At 41.7% G+C, this 21,690-nt stretch overlaps 1 protein-coding gene across 1 annotated transcript in view; it reads right to left on the reverse strand.

Annotated features, from left to right (window-relative positions):
* Window positions 1–21,690, reverse strand: part of tln2b (talin 2b) — a 77,729-nt gene that overhangs the window by 48,961 nt on the left and 7,078 nt on the right. The window lies entirely within an intron of this gene.

The raw sequence follows: 21,690 nt of genomic DNA on the forward strand, positions 1-21,690 counted from the left end.
GCCAGCATTAAAATGTCCTTCCATAAAACAATCAGGGCTGAAAAGTGTGAAGCGGAAGTCTCCGAGGCAGAATAACACACCACAAGGCACAGAACAAATCATCTCAATTATCTCCTCGGGGACATCTTTACCTGTGAAATTGAATGTGCGTTATGCCATAGCCCTACATCAGCAGCTCATTCCTCTTCAGCTGTTCTGATATGAAAGGGATATCGCACGAGGAGCTTCTGCCCAACTGTGACTGCGTGAAGCGTTAGCCGAGCAGTGACAAGAAACAACATTTCAGCAGAAAAAAGGAGGCAAATCTCTCTAATCGGCAAGAACAACAGGCGGTGGGTCAGAATAATTCCTCGCTGCATCATTATTCATTCTTTCATGGGTTTGAATTCTCTGCCAGAAGCAAATGTCACTGTGAAACTGATCAGTGGGTGTTTTTTTTTTTATGAACCACAATTAGGGTGAATCAATTCTGCTCTTCGAACACTCGTGCACACCACAAAAGAAAAAATGCTGACAATGCAGTTTTTTCTCTCCCTTCCTTCTTGACCTTGCCTTCATGACAGAGTGGGATGAAAGCAATAAATAAGTTCACCTTTACCAATAAGACTTTCAGTAGTCTTAATTGTGTGGAAGAGACTTGAAAGGTGTTTGAATAAAGATTTGTCTGTGAAACAAAAGCAATCCAATCTTTCCCCAGCGCCTGCTCTCATGTACAAACACTAATCAACAACGGCCCGGCGCTGTGATTCTGTTGATTATCAATGAAACTCTGAATGTGTTTCTTCAACAGTGCTTTCATTATTTCATTTCAAACCCTATACATTCAAGTTCTAATATTCCAAATGTGAACATTTATACACTCACAGCATCAGACTTGAGGCATTTTTGAGAAAAGTACATCAAAAGTAGAGAATATACTTCAGCTGGAAATATACTTTGGAATTGCAAATTTTTTCACCCTTATATTTCAAATTCTACTCTTACAAAAATAGACCTTTTTGCCGTGCATCAGTCTAAGAGCTGTTTCCTCTTTGAGGCTGGCAGGTCTGCAGGGTGAAGCTGATGAAAGGATGCCAGAGTTGTCACCCAACACGTCGATCTGCAATGAATTTACGGCATTATGATGAACTCGGAATGATGGGAGAAGTTCAACTATTCATTTCCAATTTGTTTTATGTGCATTTTGATTCCAATATTGGGAATATGGAGACTTCAAAGCATTTTTTTTTCTTTTGTGGATTACATTGATTCATGTATGATGTGCAGAACCAAATGCCAGGTTGGGCTTTAGACATGACAGTGAGAAATTTTACACATTTTTTTGCAGAAAACACCTGTTTGTATCCTGCACTGTCCTGGAAATAGAGACTAAATTTGGGAGCTGCATTTGTAGTTGAGCTGTTGTATCGGGAATGCTTTGTTGCTCTTCAAAAAAAGTCACTGATCTTCAAATGCAGCCTAAAGGATGCAGCTTCTGGATTGAGACACGGTTTATCTTCCACATTCCACTGTAACACGAAGAAAAAAAAAAGTCAGTGTTTCCCTCTGTGGTCTGAATAAAGGCAAAAGTTCATATCGTCACACTGACACGATTCATATCTCAGCCACATGAGGAAACAGGGAGGTTTTTGTTCTTAAAACTCAGCGCTCATCCACAGCCCTCTTTTGAGTCAAACTAGAGAAAGTCCGAGAGGTAAATTTCCTATAATGATGGAGCTGTGAATGAGGCCGCCTGTAATATACCACTGGTGTCTTCAAAATAACCCTTCTCCTTGTGTGATTTTTTTTTTCTTCATACAGAGTTGGAGAGACACGGACAAAGAAAAAGGGGTAATGGCGCCACATGAGCTCTCCTCTATACAGACGGGCAGAGAAGCCCTACAGAGTTTTTGTCATCTACCTCCTCCACAGATATTCTTTGCAAGACAAGCAGCTACAGACCTCAGACTGACAATACGGCAAGCCACACAGGCAAAAACGTCCTCACCCACACTGAAAATATACACCGCAGAAGACATTTGTCTGGCCTTTAAGTTCCTCTCATACTAATCTTGTCCAAAAATCCTGAAATATCTGAGATGACAAGCACTTCATGAAGATTATTGAAAGTCTAAAGCAACAACTACTCCAGTATCTGTTGTCAATAGCATCAGTCACTTCAGAGAGTGAGTATTGCAGAAACCACATGATGAAACCCGGGGGGATAATCATAATCCCCGAGCTTACACTAGTGTGAGAGAACTTTTTTTTTTCCACCAGGATCCTCGTGCAAACACTCCAACGCAGTCAACTCGTTGTTAGCCCTGCTTCCAAAGATGGATGAGACATATTTCATTTGTATGTCTTTCTGTGAAATTTTATATCCCTGTATTTTATTAAATGAGATCACTAAGGTGAACTCAAAATGTGATTTCTTCTCCCACGGGTATCACTAGTCCATCAGAAAAGCATCCTACATTGAATTAGGTTTGTTTACTACTCCAAATATAAAGACGTGGATCTAGCCAAAGAGCTGCTTACTGTGGAGTCTAAACATGCACAATTCAATAGAAAGCAGTGGAGGCAGGAGCCATCTGGAGAGGATGCAGCTGTAATGATTGCCTGTAATACCAGCAGCAGAGCAGAGCCTGAGAGCCTCAACTGCTGTGATTAATGCACTAGAACGTCACACAACAATGAAGACGGGAGACCGGCTTTCCAAAATCTGACAAGGAGGACCCCGAAGAGAGATTTGAATGGCATTTCTTGAAATGACAATGGTATGCACGGGTGCTGTTCATTTAATCAATGTGCATTTCATGTGAAATGTGCAGCTGAAAGCCACAAGACGTGCAGAAGTAAGGCTCGGTTGCAGCCTTATTATTAGTACACTGTAAGCTTGACAGTGTAATTACTCTTTAATTACCATGACAAAACCTTCCTGATCACCCGAAGGAAAATCTAAAATAAATACATGCATAGTGCATATTACTTTTGAATATATTTTACAAGATGAAATCCAAACCATCCTCTCTTTCAACGTCAGCCCATTATAACATCAGCAAGAAGCAGTAGTGACTGATAAACAGCACTCTACTCTCAAATTGCTGTACTGCTAAGCAGTCGCAAACCTAATGATGAAGGCACAAGTATCTCTTATCATATCTAACGTTTACTGTGAGTATAAAATCAGCCTCTCAGGGACAAAGGGGAGATTATTTTGGCAACTCCAAAGCAAGCGCAACCGTTAAAACACGACAATTAGATTTTTAACAAGCTGTGATGCAAAATAAATTCAACTGGAAATGGTGAGTGAGGCAGCGGGGAAATACTCTGTATGCTGCGTGGCGTTATCCCCTGACTGCTGGACTACTATCAGTGTGTAATTCAAGCATGTAGTAAGAATGGAGGGCTGGGAGTAAATCCAACCTCAGCACTTCTCAGGACTGATGAGAACAGCATTAAAGCATACTTGTACTGACAATATGTTAACCAGCTAAACGGCTCCACGCCACACCTCCTCCATCTCCTCTTCGCACCCTGCATCAAGGATCCCAGGAAAGCATTAGCCTTTCATCCCCCTTCCGACTGAGAGCAAGGTCACTTCCTGGAAGGTCCGCCATGTGTAATACGGACAAGCTAACAGCAGCTCATGTAGCAACAAACAAGGTTTCGTTGTTTTGATCAGCTCTCTGTCTGAAATTAAATAATCCTGCGGAGCAGGGACTAAATTTATGTGCAGCTGCAGGAAGACATGTCAAGGTCAGGTGTGTTATTCCTACCAGATGTCAGTGTTGCTTGTCGGAGTGATAATTGCTGCGCCGTCATTGGAGGCATTTCACATCCTAATTTAAATTGAGTAAACAGTCTATTAGTGCACAAGGTAGCAAACATTAATCAGCCACCACAAAGACGCCTTTTATTGTGAATAATAGCCTTATTTGATTTACAACACGCGCATATCAAATGATTTAATAGCCGTCGGCGATAATCTCAGTCATCACAGGAGACCACTGGGGCATCATTGAGTCTGACTGTCTTTACCACATCAGAATAAACCGAAAATCATGGTACTGTCTTACAAAAACTATATAAAGCTGTTAAATTAATGATGGGTGCAGCAAAGCCATTCATTTAGAAACAATACAGTCATTACATTATATTTAATCCTCACGTCTCCTTCTCTGTTAGCTGTGCACATGTGCCATTTATAAATGTTTGCTATTTTTATCCCTTGCACGGATCATTTTGTCAAACCGAGATGTACTCTTGCTAATTTCCTTGCAGAGAACACCCACTGAATCCGCAGCCTACCTGAATGAAATTCACATAATTAATAAGTCAAAGACTTTCACCTCCACTCTTATCACTTCCTCCATATGTTTCACAAATGAATTAATCATCGCTCCTCCAGGACATAGAAATTACTGGACAGCGTGATGAAACGGAGCTGACCCTCGCTTTTTCAAGTTCACCAGGATTACTATGAACGAGCTGTTACATTATAAGAGGTTTGCATCGCATTATTTGACTTAATGGAGTGTTAGTAAGGCAGAGCTTGTTGATGCAGACAAAAAAAAAAAAAAAAAAAAGCAATTGCACCCACACTCTGAATGCATAAACCGAGCATGAGCCTCGCTGCTTTGACCCATCTTTTGGGTTACAGGGTCTGCTCCCGGGCCACGCACTCCACTCTGATGTAGTTCACGGGTATGGATACAGACAGAAATTATGAATCTTGCCCTTGTTGCGAGGAGGGAGAGAGCAGCTCCTCTTACACTAAAAATATCCACTGAAGTAGAGCGTCCTCCAGCAGCCCTGCTTCAAAAGCATCAATTGCTGAGGCAATGCAATAAATGGAATTGTTTCCTTCGTTTTCTGCAAAGCAGCCACCATTTACTAATACGCACACCTTTAACAGGATTAACGTAGAAATTAATCCTTCCTCCGTTTCTGACCGTTCCATATTTGCTGAAGGTTAGACAGAAGACAGTAAATTAGCCGTTAAATTAAAAAAAAAAAAAAAAAAAAAAAAAAAAAATAACCATAACACAGAAGTGGCTGAACACTGTTGGGTAGCCTGGCAGTGTGAAGTCAATACGCTAAGTATTATAACACACAAAATGATCCTGAATGCACCATCCTTCATTACGAGACGTGAAGAATCGACTTCCTAATACACGGAGACGGAGAGAGCGACCGGAGGAGGAGCGCTGCTCCACCCAGCAGCTGCAGCCAGTCAACCAACAAGCGTGCTGTTCACCCACTCCTCCGACTGAGAGCCGAGTCGAGCTCCTCACCGAGTCCTCGGAGGGAGTGGCACACACACACACGTTGCCACAACATTTCATTTTTCATTTCACTACATACACTAATGGATGAAGATCAGTCCAAAACAGCAACAACTCAAATAACACTGCATTTCTTTCTGTATTTGCCTCAATCCTCAAATTAGTGTATAACATCAAGTGATGAAATAAAAAACAGGCGTCTATCAAGAGGTTTTAACCACTAAGTCCACACAGGTTTCCCGATTATGTACTGCTCACTGAGTACCATATGGAGGGTGTGAAGCTTTCCAGATTGAACATACTGAAGTATGTTCAGCCTTGAGTGCATTAATTCTCCATAATTAGACCCAGTTTAGTTTCGTGCCAGCACCAACGTAGCAGATTATTATTAGTTTTAATTAATTCCCATGTTAAACATTTAAAAGCATGCAAGGTCACATTTGATATCTGAGGTCATATGGCAACACAAAACAAAAGAAAATATGTTCTTAAAGCATGGCAACATATATTACTTGTTTCATAAATCCATGTTGAGTGGTTTACAAAGAAAACATTATATCCTTCCCTCTCAGCTCTTACACTTGACATCAGCGGTGTCAATATGAACGCTTTTTTAAAATATATATCTTGATGGCATTGGCAACCAATATTATACAGTGTTTCCCAGTAATTAAAATAACTGTGCCCCCCTAGCTTAGATTAATTTGAACCGCCACAGTGATTCAATGAGCGTACCTGTTTCCTTGTCATTACAGTTTTGCCTTTTGCTCCTTTGCTTTAGCAGAGCGTCTCAGACTTCTGGTCAGCACACCGCTGCACTATATCGATGCATTCAACTGGAAAATGTACAGCATTGACTTTTGGGCGACTGTGTTTAGAGTCCAAAACAACATTAACACAAACAAAATCCCGTGAAAAACAATGCGGGGGGGGGGGGGGGGGGGCAGAATCACCACAGCGGGTGCATGAATGACACGGGAAAAATAGACTGTCATTCTCTGTCAAACAAAAAAGGACATTTTAAATTGAAAAAATCTGAGGTAATAGGGGTTGTCACACATAATAGGTATTCTCTACTTCCTTTCAGACGCATTCTGCACTTACTTTATGTATCAAACAACACACCGCCCTCGAAGCACAGTCTGCCTGTCATTTGAGGTGCGACTTGAGAGAAACCGTGCACTCAGCTTCTCTGTGCATACCGCGACTCCCATGCATACAAATTATGGAAGAGAGAGATCAGATGCAGCGTGGGGATGGTACGCTGGTCTGTATTTACAAAGGTTTACACAGCTTCGAAAGGTCAGCCCAACATGGAAATACAGCTACCTCTGTAAAACAACAGGAGCAGGTCTGTGCAAGATTCGAATCTTTGAAAATAAACGCCTCCACAATTGTGTTTAACAGGATTAATACACTGATTTGCACCAATAAAAATTTGACAAGCATAAAGCAGCAATAATAATATGTTTTGACTTTTAGAAAACAACAGCACCAAATGAATATCATGTTTCATGATATTCATTTTTCACCCCCCACAGGAAAAAGCATGTCTCTGAGGTTAACTGCTTTCTCTGAAATTGCCAGAGAGTGAATGAGAGCGTTTGATTGTCCTGTGACGGACTGGTGACCCTGTTGAGCCAACAAGTTGCATAAAGCAGTCGAGGAGATGGATGAATGTATTTTTTCAGCTAAGGATTTGTATTTTTTTCCCATATCGCTACATTTCTCGGCGTGGGTGATTGATCGTCCGCAAATCATATTTCCACTGTAATTTGTGGCCTTCAGCAGTTCCTGAACCTGTCAGCAGATGACACCTTTAGTAAATCACACATTATATATAACTCCGGTGCAAAATGTGGGTGAACAAGGAAGCAGAGCTGACTTATGCCAACATTCTTATGGTGGAAACAAGAAATTTACCGTCTTCATTACAAAGCCTACTCAAATCACGGCACTTCAGTAGGCAGTAGGATCGCGCCGGCTCCAAGATGCTGTCCTCCTCCAGATTCTTTCAGCCGTATTGTTCAAGCCTGTAGGGACACATAATTTTTCTGTTTCCATCCTTCTCTACTCTACACAATATGCTAATGCACTGTGCCAGTGGTTCACTGTGACATGACAGAATCTCGATTTTATCAAATGTAGACAGAATCTTGGAGATTAAGGAGCAGCAAGAGACGACTTCATGGATGTGACAGTAATTAGAGGAAGAATATGTAAGTACAAGGCAGACCGGGCTCATGAAATCATTGCATCACAACTACAAAGGTCACAATTAAGATGCCAACCCCACTCTCAGCGTCTCGGTGTCAGTCCTCCACCACCCCTCTGCAACATCAGACTGATGGAGCCTTTACACCAGAGCCGTCTGCCAAAGATTACTTCATTATACAACCGAATCTGACAAAACATGTGAAAAATGAACCAGCGCACTCTGAAATTAACTGCTAAACAAATTATGATGGAGACTGCGGAACAAGAAGCACTGAACGATGCGAAGCACGCCAGATGTAAACCCAACAAACTCCAGTGAATTAAACATTAAGAATAACCTCTTTCCATGAGTTTAAGACAATCCTTTCACACCTCGGGCAACTTTGACCAGGATGTTCTTCCCGGAGAGCCACATCCTCCAAATCAGGTGGCTCCAGTCAGTGTGCCGTCTGCGCTCGCTCTGTTCCTCACACTCAAGGAGCCGGCTGCCTACTACCACTTGCATGCTGATTACAGTATCAAGAGCAGTGGAACGGAACATATGCTGGCGTCACGCCAAACTGCGACGCACAGAGGGACTCTATCAGCATTTATATCCTCTGGCACACTGTAAGGAACAATCCTGACGCACAATGGCGGAGATTCACAGGCCTGACCCTTTCAGCAAAAAACATTTAACTAAGAGCACCACAGGCGCGCATCAATTTAGTCATGAAGTGTCCCATTTTCTTGAACAGTGTTCGGGGTTATTATCTATGCTCTCACTGAGCTTAGTGGAGCGTTACCAAAGACAACCCCCTTACCAACATGCTAATCTATAACTGCATTAAAGCGATCCATGTAAGAATGAAACGAGCTGTTGATAGTGAGGGAAACCTTGTTGTTTTATGAGAGGAGGTTCAGGGAGAGGCCATGTTGTTGGCTCATTGTTTCCACATCAGCAGCTCAGCCCACAGTTGCCAGGGCTGCTGCTGCCGAACCCACCTTTTCCTGGACTTATAAGGCTGGACAGCAGCAGCGGCCACCTCCACTCTGCCTTCAGGTCCGGGGCTGCAGCGTCTCTCCTGGTCATTTGAATGTGAGACGCAATCTGCAGCGGTTTAAGGATTTAGGCTCGTGTTAGCTTTGAAATTAATGTCAAGTATTCAAGGTCTAGAAGTGAGCATGGGCTTTGACAATATTAAGGAGTACTTTTATCTGTGTACATGACTATACGATCCCAGTTTGATCCACAAGGCCTCACAGCTATCCTGTCAAAAGCGCATGGGGTATTTGGCAGCATAAGAGATTGAGGGAGGTGACTTTGATTCACTTCGATGGAGCATGTCTGAAAAATGAAAATATCTCTCTGTGAAAGTGTCACTTCGCTGTGACTGCTTTGTCGAAGGTTGTACAGAGAAGCATAATATAAAATTTTTTTTCTGTGGAGCGTTACACTGTCACAATATCACCTACCGGTCTACCGATCCCTGCAGTACACTGAAGAAGATGTACGTGCAGGCAGAGCACTTAGGAACCTTTTTCCTCCAGTCAATTAACGGAAAAGCCTCGTGGAGTGCATTCCCTTCCAAAGTAATGAGTGATAGGTCAACATCGAGAGTGAAAAATAACAGTTGAAAGCAAACCGTGCAAAAGGAAAACCTCGTTATTCAGTAAACTTGGGAGTACATTCCAAGTGTGGTATCATTGTGAGACTCCTTGCAGCTTTGTTTTTCTCTCAGCGTGGACTAAAAGCATTGGAGATTCAAATGTTTAAACTGGCTCGAGGAGGTGTATACAACGACTCGCTCTCAGGAAAATACTGTACACTTCAGAAAGCTATGCAAGCACTGGCTGTGTGCAGGAGACTTGCTGGAAAATAGGAAGTTTTTGTTTGAAGCACACAGAAAAGCATAAATGTGTCCAAATATCTGCTGACACAGGGCAACGTTCAATATTTCTCATTAGAAAAACATCTGAAAAGCCATAATACTCTCAAAAGTGTCCTTTTTTTTTTCTTTCTATGAAATAATTCTCAAACATTGATATAATTTAAATTCAACATTATTTGTCATAGAAGGTTGTAAGTTTAGACTATTCAGTTCAATGGAATTGAATTTCAAAAGCATCAATAACAATATAGGGACTTTCACAGTGAAAAACCAAATTATTCCACATGCGCAAACTGAGGCGGCTCCCTGTGCTTCCCAACATTTCTTATACAATCATTGAGGAAAGAAGACTTTTCCTGCTCTGGGGGTGTCAAAAGGACATTTTCAAACTCGGACATTGTAAATCCCAGAGTCCACATGAGGCCACATTGGCCGAGATGTCAAAAAATTAACATTCAGAATAAAAATATTTTTACCTGATGCATGGAAATCTACCAACATTACGGTGACATTATTATTCAAGTGAACATTGCGGATGCAGCTTTATTTATCTACTTTGTGTTTAAAGACCAAAATATTCGGTCATCAATCAGTAAGAATCACCACTATATCATGAAGCATGCAAAGACACATGCACATCAGAAATGGTAGAATGTAGGCATTTTAAATCATTTTAAATCAGCCGCAGGTGAGTTTAACTAAAACCTCTAATCTCCACAAGCAGTCTTGGCTTTCCATGCGACCCCCATCGGCAAAATTAAACAACCACCTGTATTTTGGCATCTACAGCAGTCTTCGACTTTTCCCACCAGCATCAGGGTTCATTGCAATGTTCCGGCAAATCAGAGAGCAAAGAGCAGCTCCGCAGCGTTTTTGAGGGGCAATCTGGGAAGGGAGGACCACTAACATAGAAACATAGACGGCAGTTTAACATCCCATTCGAGTGGATTTTAAACACAGACTGTGGCTCCAATCTGCCTCAGAAACATCTGGTCATTGCAACACCCACCCTCCCACACACACACACACATGCACGCACGCACGCACGCACAGGCACACAGCGTGGAAATCCTTACCATGTTGTGTAACAGGGTCAACTGGGAAGAAACATGCTGACTACTTGAAAGTGTTTTTCGTGCACGCTTTCGCCTCGGCCGCACGCGGACGGAGGACGCTCGCAGACCAACACCTCTGGGGCTCAGGCTCGCACCTGGTTCTATACTGAGCTCGGGAGGCCGGATGAGCACACAGCGGAGCATGTAAAGGATGCTGCCATGCTTAGTTAGGGACTCGCAGGCGCACTATTTCATGCTCCACATCTGCCGGTTGCCATGGCAACCCTGGTTTTGGGCAATTCTCGGGTCAGGTGGCTTCTGTCAGCTCCAAAACGAAAGAAGCAGGGCTCTTTTTTTTTTTTCCTTTCTTTTTTCTTACCAGTGCTCATTTAAAGAAGGCAGGGGAGGTCTGATGAGAAGGGCTCTGATTTTCATTAGTGCTTCGCAGGCTTGTGAATGGACTTTTGGTGAATAGCCACATGCACACAATATTTAAGCAGGCAAGCTGTCACTTCGACAAATCAACTGCCTGAATCGCTTTTATCGAGCTCGTCTGTCATTTCTCATAAGGCTACACGAAACGCTTCAGTAATCGGCGCTGAAGGGCTTAAGTATATTTTACAACTGAAGACACGTAATGAGACAAAGACAGAAACAAAAGGGACAGTGTACAGCACAAATACTATTATTACTGAGTCTGAGTGTCAGTGATTCAGCACGAGCTCCAAAGGCAACAGAAGCGAACAAAGACCCCTCCCATATACAGCTATGCTAAAATTGTAAATACAGTCACCATTTCACAGCTCCACTCTGCTATTTTTGTAGATTTGTGAAAACAAAACAAAGTAAAGACTCATCTGTTTTCCATCATGCGCGCTTTTGGTGTTGATGCTTCAGCTGTCCACGGACAGCAGGGCTTTCTATTTACTAAACGTGTTAGCGCGCACCATAAATGGATCAGAACTCTGGAGAGAATGGGTGTATATCAGAAGGGCTTTGCAATTACAAGCTGGTCATTATGACAGCATGGGTGCAGTTGAATACCCCAGTGTGGGTTTCATACAAACAGAAGCAGCGGGAGCCGATCATTAGGAGCGGGCGTCTGCAGGGCTGGGTCCCACCAACTCAGCCAGAGCCTGTGTGAGAGGTTCACCGTCTCGCTGGGGAAGTCCAGAGGAAACATGCCGTAGGCCAAGCACTCCCCAGTTCCCCTCTCTTTAACCTGATTACTGTAATGAGCTTAGAGACTGTTGGAGGCACAACATCTAATGTGGATGCAGACAAACACACTGCACTCGCTCACTGACTGAGCCTCGCTGGCAGCTGTATGCAAAACGCATCATGGGGCTCTAAAAGCACTGGAGCTAGAAGGCTGATTTGCAAGAAAGTAACACACTAATGAATGAAAACAGGAAACTGTTCAAAGGTAAAAAGGTAAAGTACCTAAATTCCCTCCAAAAGATGAAAATTTTGCGGCTTCTAATTTCTGACTTCAGGACTTTATTGAAACTAGTACATTCATTTTTGGTCTCTATTTGAAACACATACTGAATTTGAGAATTTGACCGATGATGAATGTGAAGTTTGTACGGTTTATATGAACTTGAAAATATAATCCTTCCGGCAAACTGACCCTTTAGTCCCGGGTTAATAATTCCAACAGACTGACGAAGCACTTCAGCTAAAGATATTAAGATATCCAGCCAGTCACGCGCTCACATAATGAAGTGAGCATCTACAGAGACCGCATTACGATCACACATGGGGAAGATCAATGGAGTTTGAACACGCAGCACATTGTCTGAAGATGAACGCGCTCATTAAAAAGAGTAGGCTACCAGAGTGGAGACAGCAGGTTCCTATTGACATCTGAAAATGACCGTTTTCTTCATCAGTGTCAATATTCAAGAACAAAGTTTGCACATATCAAAGAATAATGTCCAAGCAACACGTCGCTTGACGCGATACTCATGCAATTGCAAACTTGACCCAAAAAAAACAAATATATATGATTCAGAACAGAGCCAAGAATGTTAGATAATAGGATTTTCAGACCTAATGTAGGCTAAATAACTTAAAAAGTAACTTCACTCCTATAACATTCATCATATCAAAGACTTCCAAAAGCAGAGAGATTCTTCTCTAGTATTGAAGTTACCCAAAGCTCAAAGGTCCTTAATTTGTTTAAAGTAAACCACATCAAGGTCTGAGGGGACAGACCGACAGACAGACTGACTGACCTCGCACAAATATTCAGGTAAATCAAAATAAACTCTATTTCACAGAGGTCAGTATTTTTGAGATAATTAAGTCTTTAGCCTGACATTTGAAAAAAGAAGAATTTGATCAAAGATAGCACTTCTATGAAAAGAGTTTAGAAGAAGAGATCTTTCAAGAGAGGTCAGGCTTTTCTAAACAAACAAACAAAAAAAAAAAAACTTCAAAAGGTGAGACTTTAGTGATGGAAAAAGATTAGACCCAGTCAGTCTTTCTATTGAACATAATCGGGTGAAGGTTCTGTCAGGACTTTGACTGATACTAAAGATCACAAAGTTAAGTTTGGTGAGTGACTCCCATTGGAAAGAATCTGCACATCTCTAGGAACCTTTGTACACTATGTCGAGTAAATTACACCGTCTTCTCCCTGTTCTACTGGGATGTTATGCGCCAGAAAGAGAAGCATGAATCCTCAGAGTAACACAAAAAAAAAAAACAAAAAAAAAACAGGTTTGAATGTGTTTTTATGTGTCAGTGTGCTTCACATATAAACTGTGATGCAGAACAAAGTCCACAGCCAGCATGTGACATGGGAGGGTAGTGAAACTTAAGCTTATTAGGGGGGGAAAGGGCTTTTCTCTGTGTTGGTTTACCTCCACTCAGTGATCAGTAAACGACTCATCCTGAGGGAATAAAAAAAGGATTCCTATTGCATGGGGGAGACTCCACAAAGCTCTGCGATGTTGGAGGAGAAAGAAAGACATGATAGCACTGAGACCTGGTAACAAAAGGTACACATCATGTTGTCCCGTTTACAGGGAAATTACACTCCGCAATCCATTTAGATCCTCCATTTTTTTCTGAAGAAGAGGAAAGACTACCAGCATCACCAACACCAACACTACTATTATAGCCACAACTGTTTCAATGTCATGTTGAGCTATTTTCAGTCACGCCATAAACTGAATCAGTCAATTCTTTAAAAGTGCACTAATGTCAACTGGAAATATGTGGTTTCTAATTGAGTTGATACCAACAACTCTGGAAAATATTAAATTCTTTCTGTATTCAAACCTTGCAAATGCTAATGCTTCCAAGCTGGTTTTGAAAGTGCCAGGGTGAAGTGCAGCTGCAGGAAGAATGCGAGGGTTAGGGAGATCATGTTTTACAGCTAGACGGAAACCATAATTAAAATAAAATAAATGCCGGGTAAAAGGATGATTAAATAATTTGTCAAGAAAAACATTTTGAGAGATGAACTCACTGAAAATGCAGAACCATAAATGTCACCGTTATGACAGCGCTATAAAGCAGATGCAGTGAGGGCTCTGAAAGTGTCCCGTGCTTCTTCCCATGCTTTGAAAACCTCTGCTCTATAATCATAGTCACCATGGTAAAGATAAACTTTGGGTTAAACTGTCAATGCGATGACAATGTATCTGAGAAAAGTGTTTTGTTTCACAAAATTAATTATTACAGTAAACATCTGTCAGATGTTGATTTTTCTGCACACGTTGGATTGAAAAACTCTCAGGAAATAAAAAAAAAAAGAAGAGCGTGAATTATTACAAATAGCTCAAACTGAAAGTGTCATTGACGCTGATGGTTGCATAAGTCTCTTTTATTCTATTCTCATCATTTGGTCCTGATCTCTGTCCATAAACACTTCATCGCTCTCTCAGCTGAATCGAGTTTCCCCACACAAAACACACTCGGACTCATCGAACCGTTTCATCCAACACGAGACTGTTTGTCAGCACAGTGGTGAATTTAACATTCCCATACGGCAGATTGTTGCAGTCTGGACACCAAACGTCAGTCTCACTGCTGTCAGTTATGAGTGACCCAACCAGCTCAGCAAAATTTGCCACAGAGACTCGTACTTTCTGAGATGCACTAATTAACTGAATGAATTCTGCCACCATAGCACACAACTCATTAATGCTGACACACACTTCTAATTGGTTAAGTGGGGGCACTGAGCCAGCTGATAACTTGGATACTTATTGCTCCGGCTTTTCTGAGTAACTGGAACGACGTTTTATCATCTGCACCAAACACAAGATTTACATAAACTCTATGTTCTCAGCAACAGTGCTCATGATCCCGGTTATTATTCAGTGACAGCTTCTGGCAGTTTGTCATCAAAGAGATCTGAGAATTGTAGAAATGGCGCCGATCAAATGACAATCATCTGTTACAGAGAGACACTGAATTATTCCCAACTACAAAACGTGCACAAGGTACAAGCAGCGAGTCGGTACATAGACTTAATTAAAAGAGATCTCTTCAAATGCAGCACATCAATAAAGCTACATTGGATTTTTAATCATGTACATACCATTGGAGTTGACGTCAGGTAAAGTCCTCATTAAACGGCCGATGCTGCCGCGTCTAATAATCTATTCTCATGAACAACTAGGAATTATCGTCCTATCATTTCATGCAGTGAAGCTCTTCCTCCTGGGGATCAGCAGCGTTAGTAATTAAAAAAGTGAACTAAGCTGTGTGAGGATTTAATTGGCTCCTTTGTTGAATATATTATTTCGACAAACTTAAGTTCATTTACTTGCAGGGAAATGTGCTCAGCATTGTCAGACAATAGAAGGAGGCTTGGTAAGAAGGCTGACAATTTTCTTTTTCAAACACAGAAAGGATTCACAATGCAAACGCATTTCTTTGTATTTTGTGCTAATTTCCCTTTGTTCGACTTATTCTTTTGAAATGTGTTTTGGAAACACATGATCTGAGCTCCACTGAAAGTGTCAATTGTACTCTCCTTTATTCTCCGTCACTTTTGACTAACAGGGTCTTAAATGCCAAACCTGAATATTTGCTGTTATTTTAATTCGTTTAGACGATAATGCTCCTTGTGTTATCCCTGTCCAAGGTGAAACTTTCTTCTTCTATCGTCAGCTTGGATCAGCACTGCGCAACTCCAAACACAACAGGACTGAATGTTTCCTGTGAGATTTATTGAGAGTAAACGTGAAAACGTCAGAGCATTTCCATTGACTAAGACTGAAACCCGACAAGTGAGTACAGCACAAATCCCCAACTGAGAACATCACTGCAAATCAAACTAATTACAATAACTAGACATGAAGATGACAGTGAGACATAGCAGTTAAAAAAAATAAAAAATAACACTGCGTGCTAGAGGGTAAAGGTTTTTTTTTTTAATAACCAAACAGTTTTCAGCGCCTTACTCAAACACTTTTAATTTGATTGCATGAATGATTTATATCTCCAAAACCCTGCCTCTACTAAACAGCATTATGTCATTGTGTCATGTTAAAATTTAAGGAATGAAATTAAGTATCTAGTTAGAAATTGCTCACATCCTTCATTAACCGCAGTTTTTACATCCTGTCAAGCAGACGGATCGCAGGCTGTGGGCGAGCACATCGGTCTGGAGGCAGGCGAGCATCCAGGCATGCAGTGAATTGTGGCCTCCTCTGTTCTATAATAACTGGACAACCCATCCATTTCATTGTTGCCTCGCCGCGGATCTCTGACAGCGCTAGTATCATCCGATTCATTGGCACGGATGTGTGAGAAAGGAAAAAAAATAAGAAGAAAAACCTGTCAACCTCCACATCAAGCTTGGGTTAACAAGACGAAAAGTTACGCTGGAAGCATCTGTTGGAGCAGAGAGGAAGTCTATGGCGCCGAGCCTCGTCTCTGCTGCTCTCTTAAAACTTGGGCATCTAATTGTGAGGCTGAGCACACAGCTGTGACACTGCAGTTGGATACAGATTCTTTAATCTCCCCTTTTTATATGACATCGTCATGTAATCTCCATCTCGCTGCCCAGGGAGCAGACAGAGAGGCAGGAAATGAAATCAATGCTGTGTCCCTGCACTGGGTGTTACTTCATTAGCATGGGCGCTACAGATGTAGCAGTAAATCAGATTTATGAAAGGGTGACAACAAAAGGGCCTCAGACAAAGAGATCCATAGTAGGTGATAGGTACACCCCCATACTCTGTATTTTACCACAGCGTGACCAGCATTTAACAAAGAGCAAAGAAAAAGTATCAATTTTATCTTTACATACTTTTTTTTTTTTTTTTGCAGGAGAGACTTCTTGTTAAACCGTATGTCACGTTTTCTGTCTATCCATCTTCTTTAGTTCGCATGTTGGAGTGCAAAGATGCCTTGATATCTCTCAATTCTTCCCCAGAGAGTTGGTTCAAAGTTCATGAGCATAGGTAAGGGTTGAGATGTTGACCGACAGACCGCAGTGTGGGACAGTGAATCTGTTCGAATCTGGGGTCGCTCACAATCCCTTTTTTCATCGCTCATGAATATGCCGGTGTTCTGATCACCTGTTTGGTTTAAAGAGTGCCGTAATGATCTCAGAAATTGTGGCTTTCAATCACTCATACATTCACTCAAAATATATGATTTCAGCACATTGAGTTTAATTCGACTGCATGTGCTGCAGTGTTAATTTTTCTCCTCAAACCTCATTTCGGTTTTACCTAAATTAAAGCAACAATTTTTTATAAGGCGTCTAGCAGAGCAGTCAAGGAAACTGGGTTTAATTGGGTTCACCGTTGATCTTGGAGACATCCTTAACGACACTTAATGGTGTTGGACATTAGCATGCACCCTTTCTTCACACCATGGGGCAGAAAAGGTCTGGCAGCACAATTTGTTTTGCAAAGAATATTATCCTCCGAGAGTAAGAGCTTTTCAAAATACAGAAATCCAAGAAACCCAAACAAACCATTAAACCGAACAAATAAAAAAAAAAAACTAGTGTGGAGAGTGATCACAAGCAAAAATTTTACCAAATAAAATATTCTGGACATAAATAAAACGTGCAACATAAAGAATAGTGTACAGAGGTCAGAAGGTCAAGCATGATGAGCAGTGACATTAAGAAATTGCCAGTAGCTTCGGAGATATGGAAAAAGACACAGTGGTTGCAAAGAGGAGCTGACTGGTTCATTTGTGGGGAAGAAGGAAAAAAAAAAAAAAAAAAGATTCCAAATGATTAGTTGTGCACTCCCATGAGACAGGAAAGCTGAGGAGGGGGCTGTGTAATTCAATTAGTCCCACGGTTCTGCACCAAAGGGGGGTAGACAGATCCATCTCATCGAGACGTCCAGGATGTGCGGGCCTGGTGTATACACACAAAATATCAGCAACAAATCATGCAGTCGGTCTGAATTAGACAGTTTCGCTTGCTGGGAGAAAATAAACTCAAGGATCTTCTTTTACAAACAACAGCGAGCAGTTGCTTCTCAAACACTCCGAGTGATCAGGGACGCCCTTATCTACACAGAGAGGCGGAATGAGGAGGCTTTCCAGACCGAGGCGAGCAGAAAGCAGAGCAAGCCGCTTCACATGACAAGCCATCCACATTCGGAGCAATGCCTCTGAGCTTGTGCCATGAGTTGAGGATGCTGTCTCCAACTGAAGTTGCATACAGATCACCCTTTCAGAGCACAGCCTCCTCCTCCTCCTCTGCCTCTTTGTCCCTCCTCCTAGAGGAGAATTTATAAAGCTTCAGAGCGCCCCACTCCATGAAATTCCCATAATTTATGACAGCCTTTGCCCAGGCACAGAGAAATCAAATCAAACTGTAAATATAGTGCATGTTTCCCAGTATGAGCTCTTCACATGCGCCATAGATCACAAATAAATGCTAGAGATCCTGACAGTCATTAAATAACAGCATCAATAATCCCACATGTGGCAGCACTACATTTGATTTTGGATTATGAAAAGGGCAGCGAGCATGGATAATGAATGAGACACACCACAAACAAATCGGAGGAAATGAAGAATTACCAGAGGCAACAAACAGCTTATCGGACCAATTCATATCGTTCTCCAAAGGAGAACCGTCACTGTGGTCATTAGCACGAGCGCGACTCTTGACCCGAGGCTGCCACACACACCTGGCTCTGTTACATGAGAGCACCGCAGCCAGACTAAAGAGAGAGGGAGTCATCTCGTGGGTATAGCCACACAGGTGTAGCATGTCCAGTGCGGGTGGGCAGCCGCCCTCCATTAGCTGGTGGTCCATCAATCTCTGTGTCTGCGGAAACTGAGGACTCATCAGAGAGAGGAACGCACACAGCTGTCACATAGTGGACCGAACAGATGGCAACAGCGCCATGAAATCAACACCGTATCACTTTAAACTTCTGCATCACCTCCCAGTTTGTGCAAGAAAAACTATAGTAGCTTTTAACATCAGTGCAATGCAAATGGATCTCATAGGCAATCACAATTACAATTCTTGAAATTATTTAGGGTAGTAAATTGCACATTGCTGACTTGTTCATGAGTGTTTAACAGCAAATGGATGAGAAGGCAAGTGTAACTGAGAAAGACCTGCAGCACTTTCCATGTCTGAAGCTCTAATGTTTTTTGCACAGCCTTTAATAGATTTGCGCAATCAGTGTGTTTGCACATACAACAGAAAGAAAGATGAAAAAAAATTCTGAGCAAAGGGTGCACATCTTCAGATGAAAGGGAATTAGGCTCAGGGTGTCCTTGGTAATTCAGATCAACAGCGTCATTTTCACGTTTGCCAACTGCTTTGACAGAATAATGAAAAAATTATGTAGTATTTCATGAATATGCTAACAAATCTACTGACATGCAGGCAGCACTTTGGTCCAAACAGAAGATGTTTGTCTATGAAAGATGCGACACGGCTTTTAGGTATGAGCTATTCTTCAAAATATTCTGTGGACGCAACAATAAACGTTGTGATAAATTTTACTTGGATTCTCAGATGAAATTTATCTTCAGAATTACGATCTATCCGTCAACTTCTGGGTCTTTTAAATCCCTTAAAGATTGAACCACAACTACACTGGAGGTACAGAGAGCTATCATCTTTCTTAATACAAAGCGGGACAAAGCAATTAGATTCAGAGAACAATTACCTGGTGAAAATACCTACATTTATTTGTTATGGTTTTTAAATGGAAATAAATTATGCTTTTCCCAAATCATTAGCAAGTCTTTTAGCTGAAGTACTTTAAATATGAAAGTGTCACAAACTGTTGCATTATGTAGGCAAATAATAATTGCCTTATTTGTGTCCGTTGCAAAAACAATGACCTATCCAGCATGAAAAAGTGAGCTGTTCTGACCACTGATCTGATCACTGTGGCAGCATTTTTCTGAGCTATGGATTACATTCGACAATGTCGCTCATCAAGAACATGAATATTCTGCTGAGTCACTGTTGCTGTGCTGCATCCATTCACCAGGAGACTGAATCACTGTCAACGTGAATCACAACTAATACAACAGTCTTGGCAAAATAGTAAGAAACAATCAGAAAGCCTTCAAACTAACGTCTCTTTTTCGTTGAACGGCTTAATCACCACTGCAGATGTCAAATGTTGTGAGGTCCCATATGAGACCAGAGGATGCTAGTTTATCAATATAAAAACTGCACTGATTCAGTGCTGCCTTGAAATTTACACAAGATTAAAGCATAGCAAACTGACTGATAAATAATGCAACACAGTGTATGCACAGAACCAAGATGCATAGACGAAACAGGGTTAAAACAAAACAGAAAACAGCAGTGATCACAAGAGTTTGCTGTGAGAGGTTGTCGATTTCTTTCGGCGTCTCTTCCGCAGTTAAATGAAAGCGAACACACTCTCCGTAGTTTCAAATCAATCAATCATTGGTCCACATTTTTTCAGACAATGTTCTGGAGAAAGTCGTCATTTATATTCTGATCTCGTTCAGGTCAAGAAACGACAGGATCCAAACAAACAAGGTTACGTTATGAAACATCAGGACTTTGTATAATTACCACCTGACTTGAATTGAAATCTCCTCATTTGCTGGAGGCGTAGCGTCGGCCGGGGTCTACTTATCCCCACGGCGATCATCTGTCTAATGCTGCTCTCGACCCAGAGGATCAGTGTATCAAATAAGGCTGTGAAAGACATTCATGAGGTCAGACGAACGGAGCCGTTGATGTTCGTTCCTGCACATATGAGAGCAAGATGATTGTTGTCGTGTGAATTTGGTTCTAGCAGTGTAATTTTCTGGTGTAATTTCGACGTTTTGCTGTTTAGTTTAGGCACTTGAAGCAGGGCTTGATGAACTCAGACAAACGTGATGATGAAGAAACGACAGTTCATCATCCCTACTGTCTCTATAGGGCTTCCTTTAGAAGATCAGAAGATTCACAACACAACCTGAAAACAATTAGCACTGACATTGCAGATATATTGAGAAAATAATTCTCTCTACTGAATGAAGGAGGACGAGCAACGACTTGTGGACGTCACAATAAGTGTAATTAGTAATAATAGCAGCGGTGGAGATGGATGGTGAGAAGCCTGAGTGGTAGTTTGGAGTTTTTCATGAGAGGTACCAGCTGCGCTTTATTTAGATTTCAAAATGCATTTGTTTGATGTGTTTTGTCCGAGCTGCCGGTGACGGAGTTTGAATCAATACACATCTATCAAAACTCAATACCGCATCCAGCTCAGGGTCACAGAGTCACCGAAACCCAGTGAGAGAAGCCGGAGAAATACTCACAGGTGGGACTAGAAAAGATTCTGCAACACCCTGGAACAAATTCTGAAAACAAAACTGCCCTTGCCTTTCTCTGATGTGATCAAAGTACAGAATGAATCACGCATGAAATAAGAACATATGGAAAGTTGGCAGCAAGAAACAGCTTGACCATTTCATCTCTAAAAACCCGGGAATGACTGCAATCTGAGACGGTGCCTTCTACTGACAGCAACCAAAGAATCCCTCTGCCACAAGGTCGTCAAACTGCTGATGATCCGAATATACAGGGCTAAAGTAACACAATCACTTATGCTGTAAAGCTTCCGGATGCCAAGTGCACTTCCGCCGGGCTAATATGAAAGAATCTTGACAAGAGGATGTCAAAGTGGTCTACAGCTCTTAAAAAAAATAAATAAATAAAAAAGAAAGAAAAAAAAACTGAGGTGCTGACACTACATAACCCTGAGTTGAGAGTGAGAGAGAGAGAGACTAAGAGGAAGGGAGAGAGAGTTCGCTTGGTCAGCAGCCCTCACAGCCTGC

Source organism: Salarias fasciatus, chromosome 7 (assembly GCF_902148845.1).
Source record: "Salarias fasciatus chromosome 7, fSalaFa1.1, whole genome shotgun sequence".
Taxonomy (NCBI): Eukaryota; Metazoa; Chordata; class Actinopteri; order Blenniiformes; family Blenniidae; genus Salarias; species Salarias fasciatus.